Source organism: Sus scrofa, chromosome 12 (genome assembly GCF_054392235.1).
Source record: "Sus scrofa isolate SSC_HxYL_T2T_F1_AM1 chromosome 12, Sscrofa_HxYL_maternal_Yorkshire_Landrace_v2.0, whole genome shotgun sequence".
In the NCBI taxonomy this organism is placed as follows: domain Eukaryota; kingdom Metazoa; phylum Chordata; class Mammalia; order Artiodactyla; family Suidae; genus Sus; species Sus scrofa.
Genome location: NC_139394.1, coordinates 62,097,483 through 62,115,411, shown reverse-complemented (window position 1 = coordinate 62,115,411; position 17,929 = coordinate 62,097,483). Strand labels below are relative to the sequence as shown.

The following is a 17,929-nucleotide window of genomic DNA, read 5'->3' as shown; positions in this document are numbered from 1 at the left end:
GTGCTTGTTCTAAGTTAAGGTCCCTCCCCACCTAAATAAGTGTAAAATTGAAATAATGGCCTCCAGCATCAAGCTGGGAGTGGTTTGGGGTTGCTGACAAGCTACCTCTTCTGCAAAGCGCGAAAACCCCTCCATATCAGAAAGCCATCCAGGTCATAACCAGCCTCGGTTACACCGCGGCATCCACCCGCACTGCCCAGCTGTTCCCTGCATTATCCTCAGGCAGGATCCCCGGCATCTGAGTACATCTTAGGCAGCCTCAGTTAGCTGCGTACACTGCGTGAGACATCTGTCCAGTCTCCAAAAGATACATTTTCTACATTCAAGAAATCCTCATGTCAAAAGGTCCGTTGGCACTGCTGTTATTCAAGACAGAGGTTTCTGTTTGTTTGTTTGTTTAAAGGTTGCACACAGCCCCGTGGAAGTAACTCAAGCACCCATAGGGGAGTTTGGTGGGAAGAAAGAAAGATACCCATCTAACTGAGAGCCAAAACCGTTCTGTTTTCATCTGTTTATGTAATGGCCTTTCTGTAAGGTCACACTGGGGAAAAGAGTTTAGAGAATCGTTTGTAAAAGCCTTTTTTTTTTTTTTTTAAAGTATTTGAGCCATTGCTTAAAAGGAGGAAAATCTTTGCTTTTTAGGGCCACATGTGTGGCCTATAGAAGTTCCCAGGCTAGGGATCGAATTGAACCTATAGGTACCAGCCACAGCCACAGCCACAGCCACAGCCATGTAGGATCTATGTCTGTGACCTACACCACAGCTCATAGTAATGCCACATCGTTAACCTACTGAGCAAGGCCAGGGATCAAACCTGCGTCCTCATGGATACTAGCTGGGTTCACTACAACTGAGCCACAATGGGAATTCCCTGATTTACGTATTCTTGAATCAAGTCTCCCCCCCCCCCTTTTTTGGCTGCACCCATGGCACGTGGAAGTTCTTGGGCCAGGGATTGAATCTGAAACACAGAAGTGACCCCAAGCCACAGCAGTGACAATGCTGGATCCTTAGCCTGCTAAGCCAATCAGAGAACTCCCCCAAACCTTTCTTTCTTTCTTTCTTTCTTTCTTTTTTTTTTAATGGCTGAATCTGTGATATATGGACGTCCTGGGCCAAGGACTGAATCCAAGATGGAGCTGTGACCCTTTGTGCAGCTGCATCAATGCCAAATCCTTTAACCCACTGAGCCAGGCCAGGGATGCAACTGACATCTCCACAGCAACCTGAGCTACTGCTGTCGCATTCTTAACCCACTGTGCCACAGCAGGAACTCCCCCAAAACCATTCTTATGAATTAAGTTTATTAATACATTCATATATGTTTAATAAGGATAAGCTTGTTTATTTTATTATCACTATTTTTTTGTCTTTTTGTCTTTTTCTTGGGCATATGCACCCGTGGCACATGGAGGTTCCCAGGCCTAGGGACCCAATGGGAGCTACAGCTGCCAGCCTACACCAGAGCCACAGCAACGTGGGATCTGAGCCATGGCTGTGACCTACACCGCAGCTCACGGCAACACCGGATCCTTAACCCACTGAGGAAGGCCAGGGATTGAACCTGCAACTTCGTGGTTCCTAGTCGGATTCGTTAACCTCGGAGTCATGAGGGGAACTCCAGGATAAGCTTGTTTAAATGAGAATTCCCCATGACATCAATGAGGATGCAAATGGTATAAGAAATAACTACTCTTTATTGAACTTTTCCTAGTGCGACAGCATCCCAAATTTCCCTGGAGATGACTATTTGTGCTTGGTAAATATGCCAATTCTTAGGCTTCAACACACATCTACACTGTTAAAATTCTTGGGGGATAAATTTGGGACCTTTGGGAACCACTGTGCTGGACTGGCTGTATGGTAAACGTTTTCCATCTGTTATCATGTTTGATCCCTGTAACAACTGTACGAGCACTCTTATTTAGCCCATCATACAGATGAGAAGCCTAAGGCAAAGAGAAGGTCAGTGCTCGTGCTAAGAGCTCTGGACAAGGTTATCTTGAGTGCAGTCACTCCAATCCTGGGTCTGATGTTGCAACCCCAAGTAGAAGGGGTTGTCTGGCTTCCAGGGAAGCTGAAATTGCCCATGCTCGGGTGTCCTGGGCAGGAGAGAGACCACTGCCACTTGGCCCCTTGCCCTCTCCTGCCTGGTTCTGGAAGCATCCACCTCCCAGCTGCTTCTTCGCCAGCATCTCTAGTTTCCCTCTTTCCACTGGCTTCTTCCTCTCCGCCATGAGTCATGACCAAGATGGAAAAAGCTTGCCCTTTTAGGAGGGGAGAAGTGACTTACAAATGGAGAGGGCTATCATAGAGCCTCCGAAGAGGAGCAAAGACAAAAGGTGCCATGAGGCTTCAGAAGGGAGACGCCAAGTTCTGCTTTGAATATTTAAGACGCTGTGCCATGGGCCAGTTCCCATGGACCAGTTGTGGGCTGTTGGAAGGTTTTCCACCGACAGGGGGCGGGGGGGTGGTGAGGTCACCAAGAAGATATTTTGCCCCTTTTCTTGACTGGGTAAGTTTGGTCTCTGTAACTTAGGCCAAGTTGGGGGAAAATAAATCTCAGCTGTCATGATGGGCTAGCAGTCTATGTCATCTGTTTCAAAATAGGACAGAATTACAACCAGCTGGCCATGATGTTCAAATCTTGACCTCTGCAGAGGGGGTGAAAATTCACCCAAAAGCCCATTTCTTGTCCAGGGCACCCGCCTGCAGCATCTCCCTCTCGGGGGAGACACGCAGGCTATGGGGCATTTTGCTTTTATTTTTAATTTCATTAGTAACCGCAAGCCTCACTGTTCCGGTATTTCGAATGCAGCATTTACAAGTTGAAAATAGAAGGGGAGGACAGAATGTGCCACATTTTCTAGTTCATTGTTCCATGTCCATAAAAAAAAAAAGAAAAGAAAAAAAACAGTCTAAAAAGGAAAATTCTACATTCTCCAAGGTAGCAGCTGGAATAGCACGGTTCTCTCTGCCATTTACAATGAAGGGTAAAAAATAAGCCCCGAGGACACCTGATTGTCTGATTATCCTCATCCTTCTGAACATCTCACAATTCTCAGACATGACTGGGCCACCGGGTCTCTTCACCACCCGTTATGGACCGACTTGTGTCCCCCCAAAAGAGGGGTTGGCCTTCCGACCCCTGGTAGCTGTGAACACGAGCTTATTTGGCAAGAGGGTCTTTGCAGGTGTAATCAGGTTAAGATGAGGCTGTGAGAGAGGGACCTGAGCCAACAGGGGGGAGGCCATGTGACAGCGCAGAGCCACAGGGAGAATGCTGCGGGGAGATGCCGGGAGACTGGAGCCGTGCACCTGCAAGTCTGGGACACCGGGGCCGTCACTAGAAGCCATGGGAAAGGCCTGGACCACCTTCCCCGCCAGACTCCTCAGAAGCAATCGATGCTGCCCACTCTCTGATTTTGGACTCCTGGCCTTCAGAAGTCTGAGCGAATACATCTATATTGTTTTAGGCCACCCAGTTTGCGGCCCTGTGTAACAGCAGCCCTGGCGAAGTGACACATCATTTTTATGAGGCGCAGAATCTGACAACTGTTATAAGCATGAAAAGAGAATCACACGAACGATAAAATGAGACCTTCGAGAAAGCAGAGCTAGGCTGCTTTGGGACGGAGGAAAAGATGGCTTATCGGAGAGAAGTTTGTTTCATCTTTAGGAAAAACCAAGGAGCTGGTCCAGCCCAGGAGAAGAGAAAACTGTCCCACGGGCCCAAACCAGCCCACGGTCTGTCACTGGACAGAACGGTTTGCATATTGTTAAGTCGCTCTTGAAGGTGGGCCCATCTCTCTTTCCCACCTATCCTGAGGATGAGCCTTCAGATGGATGGTGGGAAGCCACAGATGGAAGGACTCGTGGTCCCCAGAAGACTCTGTAGGGTAGACTCCCAAGCCCCGATTCCCACACTGCTGCGACAGGAGAAAGAACTCTTAACTGGGTTCAGCCTCTGAGACATCAGTTCTGGGTCGTGACTGGTACCCAGTCCCAACAAATGCTTGTATGCTCTAGCCAAGCCTGACCCTCGTTCTAACCCTAACCCTCTAACCCTAACCCTAAACCCTTACCCTCTAACCCTAACCCTAACCAAACAAGAGGCAATGGAGACCACCAAGCTTAAGACACCATCTGGCCCTTTAAAGTTGGCCAACGTTTGGTCTAGTCCAGTGATTCATAACACGGTGACTATTTTTAGTGTGGAGCATTTTAAACAACTGAAGTAGAGTGGATTTACAAAACTGTGTTAGTTTCAGGTATGCAGCAAAGCGGTTCCGTTATACATCTATATAAAGACAGATATATAGGTATATGTGCACATATCTATATACATAGAATAGGTACAGAATATATTTAGATATACATAATATATACATACCTACTCTTTGTCAGGTTCTATTCCATTATAAGTTATTACCAAGCGTTAAGGATACTTCCCTACGCTCTACAACAGGTCCTTGATGGTTCTCTAGTTGATACGTAGCAGTGGTCACGGCAATCCCCCAAGTCCTAATTGAGCCTGTGGTTGTTTAAAGAAGATCCACAACACGGAAAAACAAAGGGGCTGTGGATAAAGCAGGCCCTCAGATTTGAACTCTCGCACCCTGAGCTGGCGGAGCCCCAGGGTTCCCCTGAGTGATTACTATAGGGATATAGGCACCAGTCACTGAAGTATGGTCCTATATACGCAACTCTCCACAACACTCTTGAAATTAATCTTCAGAATAATCCCAGGAGAAGTGTGCTCTGAGTATCTCCATTTTTATACATGAGGGAAGTAGAGCTTAGAAAGATTAAATAAGTTAATTGCCCTGTATTTACGTTCAGTAAATGGCAAAGGCGGGATTTCCACTGAGGTCCCTCTGGCTCCCAGACCCACACTTGTAACTGTCACACTGTTTTTCCCAAATGAAGCTGCCCCGCACCTCCCCACGGGGGCCCCGGGTCCATGGAGGTGACGGGGCTTGTCCAAGGCCAGGGGCTGACTGGTCTCGCAGCTGGATCTCGAGTCCAGGTCGCCTGACCCCTGCTGGGAGGTCCTTTCCACGGTCTGGGCGGACTTGTCGTCCTGCCGGAGTGTGGGTTGAGAGGGACACGGCCGGCCTGGCTCTGGGACACAAGGGAGGGGCTGGTGGGAGGGTCGAGGTGCCCGCATTCTCATTGGATGGGAATGAGCATCAGTTTGATGGGGGCTTTATGAAGATGGGGGCTGCTGGACCACTGTCTCTCCCTCAGTGTCCCCCCCCCCACCCCCTGCTCTGGCACCTCCCACAGCCCATGCAGGGCTCACATCTCAGGAGAGGCCCAGCGTCTGTTCTGATCGCCAGCACCTGCCAGCAAGGCCAACCAGGTACGGCCCCGGCACACGGACTTGGCCGTTCTCCAACCCTGCTCCCCTTCAGCCTCTTTTTTTGTCCCCGGGATTGGAGGCACGGCTGTGTCTTCCAGTTCCCATGCTCCCTCCTCAAGAAGCCGCCTTGACTGACAGCTGATTCCTTCTTAACCCAACTCTTAAGACCCTCCTCCCGCCCCCCAGTGTCCCCAGAGGGTTGCGTTTCCAGGAAACTCAGCCCAGCCTCTCCCCTGAGAAGTGGTACCTGTGATGGACTGTGTGTTGGTGGCATCCACACAGGGTCGCCAATGGCTTTAAGAGACAGACGTTTGCGGTAGCAGTAATCATAATAAGAACATAATTCATGGAGGACCGCGTAAGGCAGGTGCTATCATAATCTCTGTTTTGTACATGCGGAGCTGAGGCACAGAAAGGTTAGGTAACTTGTTCAAGGATGCAGAGCCAGGAAACCAGGGACTCAGACACTGACCTTCTGCCACCTGTGTTCTTCTTCCTTTTTTTAAAAAACAATGTTATTTAATGGCCGCACCCAAGGCATATGGAAATTCCTGGGTCAGGGGTGGAATCCAAGCCGCAGCTGCCACCTATGCTGAGCTGCGGCAATGCTGGATCCCTCCACCCACTGTGCGGGGCCGCAGTGGGAACTCCTGAGCCTGTGTTCTCAACTGCTTCTCTAATCCACCTGCTGTAAAGAGAGCAGCTGCCTTTGCGGACTGCCTGCCCTGAGCCAGGCCTTCCTCTGGTGCCTTCATGACAGTGATGGGAAATGACCAGGAGATATCTGCCCACATTTTTCTCTCATCGGGCAGCTAGGCTGTCGGTCTTTCATGCTTCGGCGGAGGGAAAACCAGCAAAGTGTAGATAAAAGAGTCATATTTTTAGCTTTTGAGTCTCACATCCCAGGCGCTGGGCATAAACCAAAGATTGAGAAGCTTGGATGAAAATCTGGGAAACTCCTTCTCCAGACCTGATACGACTATTCAAACCGGGGGAGGTGGAGGTCGGGGGGAAACCAAGAAAGCCGATCTGATGGTGGGGGTGCCCGGGAAGGAACCCTTCCCACCTGCCCTGCAGCCCAGCATCCCTCACAGGACACGGCTGCAGCATCCGGACCGGCCTGAGGATGGCAAATGACATGGTTCCCCTGGCCTCCTCAGATCTGAGCGTGGACATCCTGATGTGACTGAGCTCATGTCTCCATAACTAAGAAATATCGGGGCTCCAAAGAGAAATTCAGTAGATGTATAACAAAATAAGGTCCCATATGGTCCCATCACACATTCGAGATCTCGCTCTGCTGCCCAGGGTCCCTGTGTGGTCTCCCCAGAGGAGAGCCTTTGATTACAGAGGGGAGAATTCCTTCCCTGGGGGCCACAGCTAATCAGCAGGTGGGAAAGCACACCGGGAGAGAAGCAAAAAATCAACACTAAAGGAAAAAAGAAAATCAAAGACGCTGTAAGAGACAAGTGGAGTCTGCAGAGCAGAACCCCCTGAGCTCCATCCATCCCGGAAAGGCCAGTCCTTTCTGTCCTCCAGGAAAAGGAAGCGTTTGGTCAGGATCTACTTACAGTTTCAGTTGGCGAACCAGTCACTTCCTCGGTCCCTTTCCCCGAAGCTCTAGCGTGGAGCTGGACATTGTGAAAATGGAAGCAGTCTCCACGAAGGAGTTACTGCGCCTGTGTTGTTGCTGTGAAAAAAAAAAACTGCATGTGGATCAGGGTTCTATCTTGGAAATTATGCTTTGCGACAAATATGTTATGAATGACTACTCATAAAACCATGCCAGGACGTATGCTATCGCGGCGTTCAAGTATTTTAACCTGCCGTGACCTCGCCTGTGATAAATCATGGGAAACGGGAGAGAATTCTCTTCAGTCACTGCACTGTTTCACTCGCTCAAGTCATTCACGGCTCTAAAAATACAATTTATATCATCGGATTCCTGAAATTCCTTCAGTGCTTACATTCTGATTTAAGTGGCATTAAAGCCAGGGCGATTAAGCTGAGAAGTCCAAGGCTACCAACCGGTGTCCCCTGGGTATCAGCTGTCCATCAGATGGAGAGCAAGGCCAGGCAGACCCGCAGCAAGGGTGCAGCGAGAGGGTGGCCTGCGGGTTTGGGGAAAAGGCCTGGGATTCGCAGCCTGAGAAAGGATCTTTCAGTGAAACATGTGGACAAGAATTAATCCAGCGTAAGGTGAGCAGGTCATTTAATGTCCAGTGCGGGACATTTTTGGGGAAGGATGGGGGTGGGGATTGACCATGGATATTCTCGGGCCCAGACTCAGCCATAACTTAGGGCTGTTGTGCTCAGACAGTGGACCCTAACAATGGACACATAGTGGACAATGAGGTTGCGTCCACTCCCTTGTCCGCACACCAGCTAGAGAAAGCAGTGGGTCCTCCAGCCACTCTTCCCTGCGGTCCTGACAGTCTCACCCTGACCCTGTGGCCCCACCCACCGTCTCCAGCAGAGTTCTGGGGGATTTATAGCACATCCACTTGCATGCATGAAAAGAGAGGCAGGGGATGGGGTTGGATGTGTTGCTTTTCTACATAAAGGGCTATAACATTTGGGACATGATGTCCAGTAGTGCTATAGTGAGACAACGCCGTGCCGGAAAAGACAACCACCGATGGAGATGCAATCACACTGTAAATCACAGTTTTGGACAGTAACCTCTGCAAGCTCAGGGTCCTCTACCAGGAAAATTAGGTAGCTGGATTAGATCTGCAGTTCTCAACCCAAGCTCTGTAGCAGAATCACCCAGAGAAATTTAAAAGCACACCCATGTCCTAGCCCACCACCAGATTTTATTTAATGAGTCTAGGGTTTGGGGCGGCCGGTGGCAAATGATTCTGATGTGTAGCCTGGACTGAGAGCTAGGAGGCTGGAACAAGTCAGAGGCCTCCACCAACTTTTATGCAGCAGCCTCTGTGATAGTCTTGAGCTTTCTGGGAAAAGGAATAAGAGTAACCTATGACTACTGGCATTGGCCTCTTTAGCTGGGAATGTTCTGATAGAGTGTCTCCTAGGATGCTCTGTGGACGTTTTCTAGCCCCATCATATGGCTCAGGACAAATCAGTAGTAAACCATGTAATTCTGATGCATTCTCTCCTAGGAAGACACAGCACAGGGCTCAGGATTAGACAGAGGTTAAATCAGGAGTGATTATCTACATAGCTGATGTTCCTAATGTTGTGATTAGTTAATCAATTAATTAATCTACTTATTTAAATTTTATTTTATACCAGAGTATAGTTGATTTACGGTGTTGGTGTAGTTTCTGGTGGACCACAAAGTGAATCGGTTATACATATACATTTATCTATTCTTTGTCAGGTTATTATGGGGTATTGAGTAGAGTTTCTTGTGCTCTGCAGTAGGTTCTTATTAGTTACCTATTTTAAATATAAAATACAGTAGTGTGTATATGTTAATACTAAGCTTCTAATTTACCCATCTCCTCCTCCTTTCCCCTTTGGTAACCATAAGTTTGTTTTCAGTGAGTCTGCTTCTGTTTTGTAAATAAGTGCATTTGTATCACTTTTTCTTTTTCTTTTCTTTTTATTTTGGGGGGGGAGGCGCACCCATGGCATATGGAGGTTCCCAGGCTAGGGGTCTAACCAGAGCTGTAGACACTGGCCTACCCCACAGCCACAGCAACACGGGATCTGAGCTGCATCTGCGACCAACACCACAGCTCGTGACAATGCTGGATCCTGAACCCACTGAGCGAGGCCAGGGATCGAACCTGTGTCCTCATGGATACTAGTCAGATTCATTTCTGCTGAGCCCCGATGGGAACTCCTGTATCACTTTTTTAGGACTCCACAAATCATACACACACACATATAGAAAGCTCTTCCGAGGGTTCCAGTTTGATGCTCTGTGCTGACCAGAGTCAGATTTTGAAGCGGACCTGAGTCTTTCTAGGTCACAACTTATTCCACTCTTGTTACACATCTCATATAATGCTCTGGGATACTGTCGGTGACATAAGTGCCTAGGGAACCAATTGTGGCCGTAAAAACACTGTTAATGAGAAAAATCCTTCTCACTAGCCATACTCCAGGGAATTCTGGATTTGATTACCCACTTTTCAATGCTTGACAATTTGACTGGTATTTAATGCCTTCTCATTTTTCCTGATAGGGACCACTAAGCACGTTATGTTCCTTCTCCCAGTTGGCAACGCCACAAAGGCCAGCAATAAAAACCCCCACTTGTGTAATAAACTCTTGTACAATCTACTGCTTATGAACAAGGTCCCTGAAAGTGTGCAACCTTTCTGCACATTAAACACAAAACAGATGGAGAGTTGAAAATAACTTTCCTCTTCAGGGGAGGGGAAAGTCAAAGAAGAGAAGGCAAGATTCACAGTCAGAGTCCCGAGTTACCAAGCCAGAGGCTGAACTCTCCGTTCCAGGCTGTCAGGGGCAGACGCATTCTTTCAGCAAAGCTCCAGGGACCTCGGGGACCTGTGGGGTGGGAAGGGGGAGGCAGCTGGGCTTCAGGGAAAGGCTGTGTGGGGCGGCGAGGCAGGCAGCCTCAGCTGCCACTTGCTGGCCAAGTAACCTGGGCAAGGCACGGATTCCTCAGAGCCTGTTCTCTAAATTCCAAGTGTCAAAGGATGACCTTGAACCCTATTCCCCAAGCACACCAGAAAATGGAGTAGCTGAAAATAGAAACACTCTTGGTATTGTTTTCTCTGCTTTTATTTGTTGGTTTTGTATGTGTGTGTGTATATATATATATATATGTATACACACATACAAACTAATTATATGTTAAAATAGAGATAATATACAGAATTCACTAGATAGACACAATGGAATCAAGATTTTATAAAGGATTATGTACAAATGCACACACGTATGTATGAATGTATATCTATTTTCTTATACTCTGCCATGTTTTAGGGGAAAAGGTGTGGTGGTTTATAATACACATTTATTATATACTGCTTCATAGTCTATGATGTTATTTGTGGAAGTTACTGAGATTTGGTTATAAAATAGAACTGAAACTTCAGAGTAGTAAAACAGCCTCCTTCCATTTGTACCCTGACCCCCAAAGACAGAAAACACACCCTGGGGTAAGGTATGGGGTCTGAATAGCAGGCTTTAGGTGTTTTATAAAATGTAATGAAATTTACAGAAGGTTTTCTTTAAAACATAGACTCCTTTGAAGTGCTGATGAGGCACCTTCTAAAGGAATGAGATTTGAGGGAACGAATGGACTTTCCACTCGTTTTATCAGTCAGTATCCAGTCAGGGTATGGAGAACACACCAGGAATTTCAAACAGATGGGATTTAATAGAGGAATGAATGACGCGGGATGGGAAGAGGGAACAACAGAAGGAAGCCCGAGGAGGCAGCTGCCACACCTGAGCTGACGCAACAAAAAGAAGATGCAAGCTGCGCTGGAAAAGATGCTCAGGTCTCTGGAGAAGGGGAGCAGCCACGGCGGACGGCCCCTTAAGAGACGGAGGAAAGTCCAGAGCATCCCGGACCAGGGGAAGCCAAAGCTCCCTTCTCTCCTCCCGCGTCCGTTCTCTCTAGCGCCACCTGTCGGCTGCATTGACAAGAGGTCGCTCCCGGAGCAAAGATGGGTTTGAAGCGTAGATATAAGAAGGGGAGAATTAATTAGTCCACGGAGTCAGGAGTTAGAAGGTCCCAGGAGTCAGAATGGTGGGCAAAATCCACGAAAAATGAGTGCCACCAGAGGTAAAAGAAGCTAATCGAGCTCCGTGGCCAAATTCTTCCAACAGGTAGAAAAGAGCTGGCAAGAAGCCACACCGACATCGGAAAATCCTATCGCATCAGTTCCCAAGGAGTTCTCATCCTCCTCTGATTCTTTCACATTGGCTCAGTAAGTGGAGAGAATTTGTTCTCTGGTGCCATTAGCTGCCTGCCATGAACCCTTCAGAATTCTGCAGCCAGTGACTGTATTTTGTACATGTACTTAATGTGTTATTTTTATCCCCCAAATTTCTATTTAATTTTCCTATATTAAGGAAAATTTTAATTTATATTATATGAATAATATATTTTAATATATTTTAATATACATTATAGAATTTAAATTATATTAATTTAATTTTCCTAGATCCACTTGGGGTAAACCAGACCATTTTTGTCTGTGATTTATTTTTTATTGAAGTAGAGTTGCTGTATACTCTTATGTAAATTACAGATGACACAGTACAGTAATTCACAATTTTTAAGGGTTATACTCCATTTATCCTTACACAATATTGGCTATCTTCCCTGTGCTGTAAACATATCCTTGTAGCTTCTTTTATACCTCAGGATTTGTGCCTCTTACTTCACCACTCCTACATTGCCCCCCCGCAACTGGTAACCGCTAGTTTGTTTTCTATATCTGTGAGTTTGCTGCTTTTTTGTTATATCCCCCAATTCTATGGTTTTTAGATTCTACATACAAGGGATACCATATAGTATCTGTCCTTCTCTGTCTCACTTACTGCATTTAGCATACTGCCCTCCAAGTCCATTCACGTTGCTGCAAAAGGCAAAATTTAATAATTTCATTATTTTTTATAGCTGAGTAATACTGCTGTGTGTATGTGTGTATCTTCTTTACCTGTTCCTCTGCTGATGGACAGTTAGGTTGCTTCCGCATCTTGGCAACTGTAAATCATGCTGCTGTGACCATGGGGTGCATGTACCTTTTCAAATTAGTTAAACCAGAGCATTTTTATTGCTCTCAGGTGAAATGAATGACCAGGTCACCTCCTAATTAGCTGCAAGGCCAGGCATTGCTTCTAGGTCTCCTGACTTTCAGCCCATTGCTCAGTCTACCATGCCAGAGGCATCTAAGAATTTCTTGGCTTTAATCACGACTTTGACCAGCTTTGCAAACATTAAAACAACAGTATTTGTAGCATATTCATGAGCTTAATGGAAAGGACTGTTCTAGGAAGTACGTTCTCCTTCCTGGGCAGAGTCCTGGCACCGCTTTGATTCTCTTCTGCTTTGTAAACGCCGTTCTCTCTACGTGGAGGGGACCTCTCCTTTCTAACTCACGAATGATGGCTTTGCATTTTAAGTACATAATATATTAAGTCCACCAATAAGGAAAAACTCCATAAAGAAAAACTTGCCTTGAAAACTTGCTTAAATCGCCTATAAAGTACCGACACACCCTGACACGGTCTCTTGCAATAAGACCAGCCCTGAATGTCTCCCAGAGTTGCAACAACTTCAGGTATTTTCTGTTGATCCCCTGATGACATGGTTGGCTGGCACTTATGCAACCAGCTGGACAAAACATCTCCATTTTTAACTCTGGAATCATTCTTAAGACTGTGCTATGCCCACCCTGCGAGACTCAGGTGGGCGTGGAGCCCAAGAGAGGGCAGCAGGTTTGTTCTGCATGGTGGGCTGGCTGGTCTCATCATTTAGTCCTCGCTCTACTTCTCCTGCAGCATCCCGACCCCTGACCTCACGCCACTGAGAGTCACATGGCAGAATCCATGTAGATAAAAATACATGTCTACCGTCCTTGAATGCACTGTACTCACGGATCGATCCCCAGTGACCCGCTGAGAAAGATCTGCAGCATCGTGGGGTCAAAGACACGGGCGAAGCATTGGGTTCAGAAGCTAAGTTCAGTCCTGGAAGGCGCTTACCAGCCGTGTGGCTTTGGACGAGTCATCTCAACTCTCTGAACCTCAGAGTCTTCAGTGGGAAAGAACGCTTCACCTCTGTGCCTCCTTCCCCCAAGCCCATAATCCCAGTCTAACGCTGCGAAGAAACCAGACAGACCCACGCCGAGGAAAATCCTACAAAATACCTGATCAGTACTCCCTAAAACTATCACAGGGGTTGGAGGAGGGGGGATGGAGTGGGAGGTGGGGGTCAGCAGATGTAAGCGGTTATCTGTACAACGGATGAACCACGAGGTCCTACTGTACAAGCACAGGGAACTATATTCAATAGCCTATGATAAACTATAATGGAAAATAATACAAAGAAGAGAATGTGTGTGTGATGGAATCACTTTGCTGTGCAGCAGAAATTAACACATTATAAATCAACTATACCTCAATTTAAAAAAATGATCACCATCATAAAAAGCAAGGAGAGACTAAGACATTTTCAGAGACAAGAGGAAATTGAGGCGCTTTCATAACTAAATGTCATATGGTGTCCTGGGAGCACTATCCTAAGTGGGCGCAGAAAAAGGCTGTTAGGTGGGTGGATGAGTGAAATCAGAATACATTCTGGAGTTTAGTTCACAGCAACGTCCCGGTGATGGTTTCTAGGTTGTGACAAAAATACCTGGTGATGTCAGATGCCAGTGGTAAGGAAAACTGGGTGAGGGGTCTGTACCCTTTTTGCAACTTTTTGGTAAATCTAAAACTGTTCTAAATAAAAGAATGGGTTAAAATGTCATTTATAATATATCCTGAAAGGGAGATGATCTAGAGATAAACTTAATAAAAGATGTACCTGGAAACTATAAAATTTTGCTAAGAGGCATTGAAGATAGTTTATTTTTATTTAGATCAATAGGAATTCCCAGGTGGCCTAGAGGTTAAGGACCCAGTGTTGTCACCGCTGTGGTGCAGGTTCAGTTCCTGAGCCCAGAACTTCCACAGGCTGTGGCCACGGCCATGAATAAAAGATAGTGTAAATAACCAGAACATTCTGTGTTTGTGGATTGGAAAGACTCAATATTGTTAGCATGGCAATTCTCCCAAACCCAATCAGTATATCCGAAAAGACTTTTTTTTTTTTTTTGTAGAAATTAAGACAATTCTAAAATTCATATAGACATGCCAAATAACCCCCAAACAACTATGAAAAAGAAAAAAATAAAGGAGAATTGGAGCACCTAGTCCACTGTCAAGATTTTACTCTTGACTCTAATCAAGACAGTGGGATATTCATAAAAAGGATTGACGGGTCATAAATAGATCCATATACACAGTCAAATAGTTTTTGAGAAAAACATCAAAGCAATTCAATGAAAAAAGGCCAAGTCTCTTCAACAAATGAGGTTGGAACAACTAAAATTTTATACAGTAAAAAACCCCCTCAATTCCTATTTCACAACATATCACAAATTAATATGAGATGGATCACAGATCTAAATGTAAAAAGTGGAACTTTAAAGCTTCTAGAAAAAAAAAAAAAACAGGGAAGAAATTCTTCTCAACCTGGAAATAGAAAGATTTTTTAGAACACAGAAAACACTAACCATTAAAAAATGATAAATTGGACATCACCAAAATTTAAACCTCCGACTCATCAAAGTAACCATTAAGAAAATTAATGGACAAGCCACAAATTGGAAGAACATACTCACAACACATATATTTCATTAAGGGCCTGGATCCATAATATACAAAAACGTTTACAGCTCAATAACAAAAGACAAATGACCTTAATAAAAATGGGCAAGAGATGTGAACAGATACTGGACAAGAGGAGACATCATGGGGAAAGGGCATCAAAATGTTCTCTCGGGACTGGTGATTTGGAAAATGCAAATTAAAACACCAGCAAGACTGTACACACACCCCTTAAATGGTTAACATGAAAATAACTGACCACATCAAATACCGGCAAGAAGGTGGAACAACTGGGATTCTCATCCATTGCATTAGGCGTACATGACACAGTGGGAGAGTGAAATTGTACACTCACTCAAAGTCGTCGGGAAGTTCCTTCAAAACATACTTCCATCTATGAGCTGGAAATCTCATTTCTAGGTATTTACCAAAAGAAGTGAAAACAGGAGTTCCCGTGGTGGCACATCGGAAATGAATCCGACTAAGAACCATGAGGTTGCGGGTTCGATCCCTGGCCTTGCTCAGAGGGTTAAGGATCCAGGGTTGTGTGGGCTGCGGTGTAGGTTGCAGACTTGGTTTGGATTCTGCTGTTGCTGTGATTGTGGTGTAGGCCGGCAGCTGTAGCTCTAAGCGGACCCCTAGCCTGGGAACCTCCATGTGCTGCAGGTACGGCCCTAAACATTGAAAAAAAGAAAATAAATGAAATGAAAACGCATGTCCACAAAGAGCCTCGTACAGGGATATTCCAAGGAACTTTGCGCACAGTAGCCCTAGACGGAAAACTGCTCACCGTCATCAAAAAATGGACGCGTCCTGCAATGGAATATTACTCAGTAGTAAAAAGGAACAAACTATGGACTATGATGATAAATGGGACAATCTGTATGAATCTTAAAATCCTCACGCAGACTGAAAAGCCAGGTGAGCACTTGTCTCTGGGGATGAATGACTGGGAAGGGGCAGGAGGGATTTTCCTGGAATAAAATAAGCACACAGCACCTTGGTAGGAGAAAGAGTCACTCAGCTGCACACACTTGTCAAAAGAGACGGAAGTTACATGCCGTTTACTGTATGTGAATTATACGTCCTTTAAAACTGAGCACAAATGAGAAGAGCTCTAGAAGGATGTAAAGGAAACATAAATTTATTTGATGGCATCAGACATCAAAGGATAGAGAACATTTTTTTAAAAAAGAACACAATGAAAAAAGGAATCTCAGGGGATACACTGAACGCAAAACGGCACAAATACAAAATGAATAAACTCAGTAGCAGGAGCTGAAACTGACAGGGCTGAATACTTAATGAGGAACACACAGGGAAAGGCTGAAAAGAGGACCGGGAAAGCAGGGAGGAGGGGCCATGACAATGATGGACAGGCGCGCACGTAGCTCAGCGGCCCATCAGCTAGACTCCACCCCCAGGAAGCACAAGCCCTCCTTTCTCTGATGGGTCTGCCCAGGGCGCCGGGTGTCCTGGTCTTCACAGTTTTTCAGCCTCGCCCGGACCTCCAGTTCAGGAGGGCCTCCGATTGGTGGCCCGTTGGTGTGCTCCATCCTTCTGACCCGGCGGCAATTTGAGTTACGACAGTCACCCCCTGGTGTGTACCTCCCATTTCCTCTCCCTCCTCTGTCTTGATCATTCTCATTTAGCACCAGCAGGACCTTAGGGAAATGCAGCGTTCCTGCTCTGCTGCCCGCAAGCGGAGCACGGGTCGGGTAAGGTGCACAGACGCACTGGTTGCAGGTACAATTCATGCTTACCACCGTCCAGCGGACCTCAGCGCTGCCCGTTGTCACTCACACTCACCTGGCCGGTGCCCTCCAGGGCCCTGGTTGACAGTTCACATCTCATCCTCTCGACTCCTGCCCCCCACACCTCCTGCCGCATCCTGGCTCCATCTCCACCGAGATCAGAGATGAGAAGAGAACCCCGCCCAGGGACGCCCCCCACAATGCCTCACCGACCAGTGTCTACCCCCAACCCCCAGAGCCCGCTTTCCTCTGTGGTCGGACCCCAAACCCATCCCTGCTCCCATCCAAAGCCAGTGCCTGTACTCTCATCTTAGATCTCACCCCCTTTTTCCCGATTAGGGACCCGAACGCCAGCAGTTCACTCTTCTCTCATTCTCAGCCCTGCGCTGTATCATTCCTTTCCATAGGCAAACATACTGCTATTTCTTTAAAAAAAAAAAAAAAAAAAAAGGCAAAAATCCATGTTACCGTGACCTCACTTCCCCCATCAATTGTTGCCCAATTTTCTTCTTCCCATTATTTCCCCATTTTGTCCCTCCCGTTTTCTCTTAACTCACTCTCATCCACAAAGGAGGACACACTACTCTGTCTGACCCTACAGTGGACTTTCGATGTAGACAGCGTGACTCCTCATCTCTGAATACAAGGAACATCTGTGTGCAGAGTTTTCTGCCGAGTTCACTACTCAGGATGGATCCAGCATTTGCACGGGAGTTTCTGAGAGGGCTCTTTGATGATGGCAGAGGGGTTCCATCACAAGCAACACATGTACTTCCTTCCAGGAGCCTCATTATATACCAGATAACCACCATGATTTTAGAGAGTGCTGATCTCCAAGTTCCAATTTTTTTTTCCTTTTTTTTACAGCTGTACCCGCAGCAGCGGCATATGGAAGTTCCCAGGCTAGGGGTCGAATCAGAGCCGCAGCTGCACTACACTACAGCCACAGCAAGGCCAGATCCAAGTGGCATCAGCGACCCACGCCTCAGGTGTGCACCAACGCCAGATCCTTAACCCACTGAGCGAGGCCAGGGGTCAAACCCACATTCTCATGGACACTGTGTTTGTTTCTTAACCCGCTGAGCCAAGAAGAATGCCTCCAGTTTCTAATTTTATTTTGCTTTTGAAAAAAAAAAAAACCCACCTGGGAATACATTATTACAATTATTAATATTGGAGTTCGGGGAATGTCTTCTTTGTTAGAGGTTGTTTTCATGTAAAGAAAAAAACTGGCCTTGGTTGTGGAAGGCTCATATTGCCTTCTGGCTCTTCCGCTTACAAGCGGGGTAGACTCAGTGCCGTCTGAATGTCTGTGTCTCAATAATGTCATATGCGGACATGCTAATGGCCAATGGGATGGTATTAGGGGGTGGGGCCTCTGGGAGGGGATTACGTCACGAGGGTGGAGCCCTCACCAACGAATCAAAGAGGCTGGAGCGTGCCCTACCCCCTCCCACTATGTGAGGATATAAGGCAAAG

At 46.5% G+C, this 17,929-nt stretch overlaps 1 protein-coding gene across 11 annotated transcripts in view; it reads right to left on the bottom strand.

The window, feature by feature from the left end:
• MYOCD (myocardin) overlaps positions 1 to 17,929 on the bottom strand; it is a 484,310-nt gene that overhangs the window by 197,940 nt on the left and 268,441 nt on the right. For all 11 annotated transcript variants that reach the window (XM_084982876.1, XM_084982873.1, XM_084982867.1 and 8 more), the window contains one exon: positions 6,938 to 7,056. The gene's annotated coding sequence lies outside the window, so the exon portion shown is untranslated. Of the gene's footprint in view, positions 1 to 6,937; positions 7,057 to 17,929 lie in introns of those variants that run through there.